This window comes from Rattus rattus, chromosome X (assembly GCF_011064425.1).
Source record: "Rattus rattus isolate New Zealand chromosome X, Rrattus_CSIRO_v1, whole genome shotgun sequence".
Lineage (NCBI taxonomy): Eukaryota > Metazoa > Chordata > Mammalia > Rodentia > Muridae > Rattus > Rattus rattus.
In genome coordinates, this window is record NC_046172.1 from 16,524,841 (window position 1) to 16,532,679 (window position 7,839).

At 37.5% G+C, this 7,839-nt stretch overlaps 1 long non-coding RNA gene across 2 annotated transcripts; it reads right to left on the reverse strand.

The window, feature by feature from the left end:
* Positions 1–1,926: 1,926 nt before the first annotated feature.
* LOC116888694 lies at positions 1,927–3,547 on the reverse strand. Of its 2 annotated transcripts, none has more exons than XR_004386337.1 (3): positions 3,208–3,547; positions 2,704–2,775; positions 1,927–2,377 (listed from the first exon to the last, which is right to left on the reverse strand). It is a non-coding gene; the product is annotated as an uncharacterized LOC116888694 (long non-coding RNA). The 2 variants fall into 2 exon arrangements; XR_004386338.1 differs by having other exon boundaries at positions 1,927–2,513.
* Positions 3,548–7,839: the final 4,292 nt, after the last annotated feature.

Below are 7,839 nucleotides of genomic sequence, written 5' to 3' on the forward strand. Positions count from 1 at the left end.
ATTTCTATTGTCCTGGCTTCTAGCTTGTTCCAGAAATGCCTCCACCTCCACTGATTCTAGTTCTCTTTTCCTCTGTCCTTCCCACACTTGATCCCTCTTCTTTCCCTTCTCATCCCCTCTCTCATCCAGTCTCCTCCCTCCATCCACCCCCCAATGTCTATTTTATTTCCCTTTCTCAGTGAAATTCAAGCATCTTCCTTCAGATCCTTCTTGTTTAGCTTCCTTGGGTCTGTAGATTATAGCATGATTATCCTTTCCTTTATGGATAATGCCCACTTACAAGTGAGTACATACCATGCTTCTCTTTCTGCATCTACGTTACCTCACTCAGGATGGGATCCATGGGAGGCCTCCTCTTCTTTGAGGAGAGAGAGAGAGAGGTGGTTGAGGGGAGGGAAGGTGAGAGGGAGGGACTGGGCAGAGAGGAGGGATGGCAGCTGTGATCAGGATGTAAAGTAAATAAATTAATTTAAAAATCAATGTATACTTGGAATATATTTTCTTGGCTCCTTTGTCTGTTGATGGACACTTAGGCTGATTCCGTTGCCTAGCTATTATGAGTAAGCAGCAATAATGTGGATGTGCAAGTATCTCTTTGAGTCCTTTGGAGATATATATATATATATATATACACATATATATATATACATACATATATATATATATATATATATATATATATATACTTAAGAGTGCTATGGCTGGGTCATATGGCCATTTAACTTTTACTGTTTTGAGAAATCTACACAGTTACTTATATAGTGGCTGCATCAGTTGGCTGCAGTTGTCACTTACTTTCTTTTTTAAAATAATTATTAAAAAAAGATTTGACATTGCCTTAATGGGTTATTACTAATTACTTCTCTTTACCAAAATTAATTCTCTACTCCCTGCCTGGTTCACATACAGGAGAGTATCTCTGTAATATAAGAAGCAAAGACTACTTTTCTATTTATATCTTACGTTTTTACACAGTGTTTATAGATTATAAAAAGCAAGATGAGTATTCTCTAATATACTGTCACGGTCCTGTGCACCACAGGATCAAGACTATTATTATAAGCCAAAAGCTGCTTCAGGTGCTACAAGTCTTTATTATTTAGTTTATTGTCTGTTCATTGGTCCGAAGCTCTAGAGCCTCCGGGGATCCTCATCATTGAGAAGTGTAGAATGTCAACCCCAGCCCAGACCCAGATGTTCACAAGGTCTGCAGCTGTACAGCTGCACTGTTCAGAAGTCAATGTTTAAGGAACTCTGCTCTAAAACTTGGTTCAGGAGCCATCATGCTACCAGAAACCAACAAAAGCCTCCCTCCATGACCTATAGAGAAATGAAAACAATGCGCTAAATTGCCAAATGCATATTGATCAGATTACCTTTATTCCCACTGGGTAGAAGACAGAATGGTTTGGGTTGTGCTGAGTCAACACACTGCTAACTGGATTCCAACGTGGGCTTTCTACTGGAAACTGTCTTTGAATGTTGTATTTTCTATGTGGCTTTAGTAGGGACTATGAGTACTAAAAACAGAAATCATCAACTGTAGGTTACACCAAAATAATTAAAGCTTAAAGGTGACTCAGTATATACATGCATTTGCTAATATACAGACACCAATGAAGGCTGGGAATATGACAATCAAGAAGGACTTCATCCTTTCCACATACAATCCACCCGGTAAAATCAGGACAAAAGGGGTTGGGGATTTAGCTCAGTGGTAGAGCGCTTGCCTAGCAAGCTCAAGGTCCTGATTCGGGTCCCCAACTCTGAAAAAAAAGAAAAAAAAAAAGAAAAAAATATAGAGGAACAAAAAAAAAAAAATCAGGACAAACTTGCTCCTCGGGGAAACCCCTCCATCCATGTAATTCCTAACACAAACTATATGATCAGTGCATGATTACAGGATAAATTAATGAACAAATATAAGAAAGCTAAAAAATATTATTTTTTATTGTTTGAAAATTTCATACATTCATATAACATGTTTAGAATAAATCTGCCTGTTAATCTGTCTTCTCCAATCCCCTGTCATGTGCTCTGCTTTGCTGTTTGTTATTTTCAGAGAATAATACATCTCAGTACAAATATATTGTTTATTTCAGAGGAAACACTTTGTTTTTGTTTTTGTCTTTCGCTATGTCAAAATACCTAACAAAAGCAACTTAAGGAAAAGAAGGGTTTACTTTGGCTCACAGAGTCCATCATGGTGGGAAAGATGCAGCATCAGGAACTTGAGGTAGATGGATATCTGATATCCACAGTCAGGAGATAGAGATAAATACTGGTGCTCAGCTCCTTTTCTTTGTTTTATTCTGGAACATCAGCCCATGGACTGGCACCACTCATATTTAGGGTAGGTCTTCTCAGTTCAATTAACCTAAAGTAGAAAACCCCTCACAAACATGTCCAGAGTTTCACTTCCAAGATTAGTCTAAATCTTCCTCAGGACACTGCTTTTTCCCACAGTTTCTTAACTCACTTCAAACCATGGATGCCTCTTCCTGCTTTTCCTCCTGGAAAAACCACAAGTCTCACATGGAGGCAAGTCCATTGGAGTAAGTGCCGACTTCTCAATGGAAATCGTTAAAGCCAGCAGATATGAGACTAATATATTTCAAGTTCTAAAAGACTACAGATGGCAACCCAGACTACTTTACCCACCAAAATTATCTGCCATAGTTGAAGGAAAAAAAAACAACTTACCATGTAAACAGGTTGAAAGAACTCATACCCAGCAATCCAGTCCTACAGAGACTACTGGAAGCAATATTTGGACTAAAGAGAAATAAATAAGCTTACTCAAGAGACTCTGGAAAGAGAACCAATGAAATTATAATTATTGAAACAGAAAAATAAAACTAAGAACAGAAATAGCAAAAATAAAGAGCAAAATGACAGCAATCATCAGGTACCTTACAATAACTTTAAGTATTAATGGCCCTAATTCCCCAATAGAAAGACACATGTTGGTAAATAGATCCACAAACAAAATTTATTGCTTTGTTTTCTAGAAAAAAAGATCTTAACTTCAATGATTGGCACTACTTGAGTGTGAAGTATGGAAATAGGATGGAGAAACAGAAAGTTGTTGCTATCCCAATATATGACAATATAAATGTCAATCTAAAATTGATCAGAAGAGATACAGAATGACACTTTACTTTGATCAAAAGAACAATTAATGAAGAAGACATTACAATTACCAACCTCTGTTTTTTCATAAAAATCAAAGTATTAGATGTCAAGGTACAAATTATGCCCAACTCAGTAACAAGAGGTGATTTCAATACCCCATAGACAGTTCATCTAGATGAGAAAAAGAAAATTTGGAATTAAATAGCATCATGAATCAAATGGATGTAACAGATATTTATAGAATATTCCACCAAACACTAAAAGTTATACATTCTATTCAGCAGCCCATGGAAGTTTCCCTAAAATAGATTGTATCCTGGGACACAGAGCAAAGCTCAGCAAACAAAGAAAAATTGAAATAACTTTGTGTATTTTTTTCTGACCACAAACGAATAAAGCTTAAAATAAACAATCTCTAGTAAACACACAAAATCATGGATATTAAAAAAATTGAATGATGAATGGGTTAAAGAAGAAATCAAGAAAAAAATAAATTAAATAAAAAGGAAAATTCAACATAGCAAAACCTCTGGGGCCCAATAAATGCAATCCTAAAAATTGCTCTAAGTGCCTAGTTAAAAAAAGAAAGCATAGATAAATGAGTTATTGACATGACATATGAATTTGGAAAAACAAGAATAAACTAAAGCCAAGTAGATGGGAAGAAATAGTAAAAATCAGAGCAGAAATTAATGAAACAGAAGCAAAGAAGGCAACAGAAGAAATCAACAAATATAAGAGGTGGCTCTTTGAATAGATAAACAAGACTGACTGTAACCACTCTAGACACTGTGGAACCCAGAAGAATAGAGCAGATAAATGAGGCTGACTAAAATCTTAAGCAATAGCCAACTTTATTCAGAGCATCAGACAATTTATGTTCTGAGGGTTAAGAGGAGTCACATGAATAATGTACATTTACAAGGGCAAACGGCATATGACCACAAGCAGCATAAAGCAAAAATTTTCCATATAAGTAAATAACAATATAAACAAATACTGTGATGAATAATCTGATGTAAACTCACTCCTATGTGCTACACCTGAGAGGGGCACAAAAGAATAACCCAAGAATAATTCCTTGTTTCTGAAGAAACTCAGGTCACCAGACTCTTGTCTTCATTTCTTGGTATTTTCTCACAAAGACTCAGAAAACTCCTCCCATGACTCCATGTTTTTTAAAATTTAATTTATTTTTTTTAACTTATTCACTTTACATCCCACCATGACCATGTTCAGACAACTGATACTCTGTTGGCTCGATTAACTTAAGACTCCCATTAACAGAATTAGAGGCGAGTCAGACATCAAAAAAATTCAGAATAGTGTAAGGGAATAATTTTAAAAAAACTCTATACTCCATCTAGTTTGAAACGTAGAAGAACTGTAAGAATTATTCATCTGAACCACCAAATTTAATCCAAGCAGAGACCAACAGACTCAGAGCAAATAAGGAACTTTCTGACTAATGAAAGTCCAGGTGCATATGGATTCATAACAGAAAAATACCATACTTTAAAAGAAATACAATTTTTCAAATTACTCAAAAAAGAAAGAAATGGAACACTTCTGTCACCTCCTAGGAAGCCACTGTGACTCTGATACCAAAACCAAGTAGAATCCAATGAAACCAAAGCAAATAAAAAACATGCAGGCCAATATCACTCATAAACATAGAAGAAAAATCCTCAACAGAATACTTGCAAATATTTGTATATAGGTATATATTACAAAGATCATCCACTAGTATCAATTGGCTTTATAATGAGGATTCAGGGATAGATCAACATATCTACATTTAAATGTAATAAATCATATAGGTGGACATAAACTTATATGATTTTCTTAATAGAAAAAGATCTCAGCAGTTAAGAGCATTGGCTGCTCTTCCAGAGGTCCTGAGTTCAATTCCCGGCCACCACATGGTGGCTCACAACCATCTGTAATGAGATCTCATGCCCTCTTCTGTCATGCAGACACACATGCAAATAGAATACTCATATACATAAAATACATGAATAAATAAAATTAAAAACAGTAATTACTTCTTGAAGAATTGGGCGAGTCATGGATAATGATCTTGTTTAATCTATATACATGTGTAATGTATTATCATTGGGAGTGTCAGTAAAGAGACCATATGAAGGGAGCAGAAGGCCATAAGGGCCAATAATACTTATACAACATGGCACTGATATGGATAAATACACTGGACATCCAGGGAAGTCTGACGTGGGAATTAGGATTAAGCAATGATGTAATCTGTTATATAACCACCCTTGGCAAAGTGCCACTTTTGTTAATATTGTCTATAAATATGTCCTTGGGGTCATAGTTGAGTGTCTTCACCTTCAACTTTGTCTTTGCCAGATTTTACCTGATGTATGTCTTTGCTTCCTCAGATTTCCCCTGTATGTGTTAACCTATATGGTTATGTGTGGACTGTGTGCTAGAAATGAATGATGTCACATCTGCCTCAGTATCTTTTTAACCTCCCAGCCTCCTGTGACCCTCATTTTCTGGGTCTAGGGCTTGGACTTCTGACCTAGTACTTGGTTTTCTTATAATAGTAAGAAAAGACACATCAAAGACAGCAAAGAAAGAGTTGCCCATGTCACCCCTCACTCAACTTCAAGTAACTTGTGGAGAGACACCTCTCATCCGGGCTTGGGGAAAGGAATTAAGTCTAGACTTTATACTTGAAATCCAGTAGTAGGTCCACCACAGGGAAGCCGGTTCTTGGCAGAGCTCTACATCAAGCTGGTATCCACATTGCCACTGCATGGCCGTGTAGCCATGGGAGTGGTTCTACTACTGTTCTCTCACTCTTGCACAGCAGAGTTGAGAACAGGACTCTACCTGCTGGGAAGAAAGGCAGATGGCTAACACAGTAATTTACCTCGGAGCTCTTCTAGGTCGTCATGTCATTCAAATCTAGGTAGAAAATAAGCACAGGTATTCAGACCAGAGCTCAAAGGAATGGACTTTAGATCTGCCCTAGCATCTGGTGGACACTTAATCCTTGGTGAAACAGTCTTACACTTTGGTTTATGTCCCTTCTAGACTTGGAACATGCCAGAGGTACCTCTCCTAAGAATTGTTCACATTTCTACAGTTGTGACCCTATATGTTTGTTAGGCTGTTTAGCTTAATACTTATGACTGATGATATCTAACTTCAGAAGCATGGATAGCTCTATACACTAAATTGTAGATTGTTTAGGCCTTATCTGGCATCAAGAAATGACCTGTGCCCTAGTAAGGTGGAGTCCTACAGGTTGATACTTACAGGGGAAATCTGAAGAATAAAAGACACACATCAGAAAAAGGGCTGGCAAGCCTCAAGGCAAAACCATAGACAAAGCTACCATCTGCAGCTGCAGCATTTGCCTTTGTGCACCCATGAGGTTGTGCGGGTCTTTGCTGGTGCGGGAAAGAGATATTCAGTTCGATGTCCTTCTTGATGGTAGGAGTTTAGCTTCACTATCATTGCATCAGGCTCAGGCAGTATAGCATGGGGCAAGACTATATTCACTGCAGTTATACAATGGAAACAAGGCAAGATTTTTTACTTTATAATTTAATGTGAGGCAGATAAGCAAACAAAAAGTTGGGCAGGCCCTATAATCTCAGGCCCAGTGCCCATGGACAGATCCACAAGGATATCCCTTCTGGCAAGCAGAGAAGCACAGTCCCAACCTATTTGTTGGAATTCTATTGCAGGCAGCATCATTAGTGGCTGGTTGTGTCAGTTATCAGTCTTGTGTCATGAGTCCATGTCAGTAGTAGACTACCCGTAGCCGTGTGACGTTTAGTTCAATCCATCACTAGACTACTCAAGGATGACTAGTATAAAAGTTTGACATAGAATTGTTCTATTGATGCCCATAAGCATGGTTTAAGAGCCTAAGGCCAGTCTTTCCTCAATCATTCTTCCCAGAGCCAAGGAGAATGCAATAAAGACAAGCTGGAAACTGTGGACAAAGTGTCTGTAGCTACACTGTTTCTAGAATGTGACTTGTAGGGAGACACTAGACTAGCCTTATGTACTCTCCTAGTTCATTCTGAATGCCATGCCAGCTGAGGTTTGGAAAAAACTAGACCTCTACTGTCCAAAGAGTGACAACACAATAACAGCAAGTCTGCACATGATCCAGTGCTGAAATAGCAGGTGTGACTAACAGGTATAAAAATTGAGCAACTTCATTAAACTATGAGAAGGACAGGCAGGAAGTGAATTGTGAAGGCTGGAACAAATACCAAGACTTTCAATGTGTAGAAGTCATTGCATGCCAACAGGCACCAGACACTCACCAGAAATTGTGGCTTTACTTAATGATCAGAGTAAAGAGCTAATCTGAATAAAATCTTTAATGAGAATTTTACAGCATCGGTTTTAAGGAAACTTGCCATGCTTCAAGAAAGCAGCAAGGGATGGTTCAGTGCCCTAACGTAACATCATTTTCACAGAAAGAGATGCAAATGAAAGCTGTGCAGAAATCGTTTATCTGAAAAATACTGTGAATGAAATTAGCAGTCAGAGAAGGCATCAATGGCAGGGCAAATCTGATGGAGGAATTATTAAAACTCAAACACAAGCAAGTTGAAAATAAACAATTGAAAAGCAAAATGTAATGAACACTTGTATTATTTTTAAGGTAAGGATCACATGTTTTTCCTGAGGAAATCAATTATCTTTTCTAGG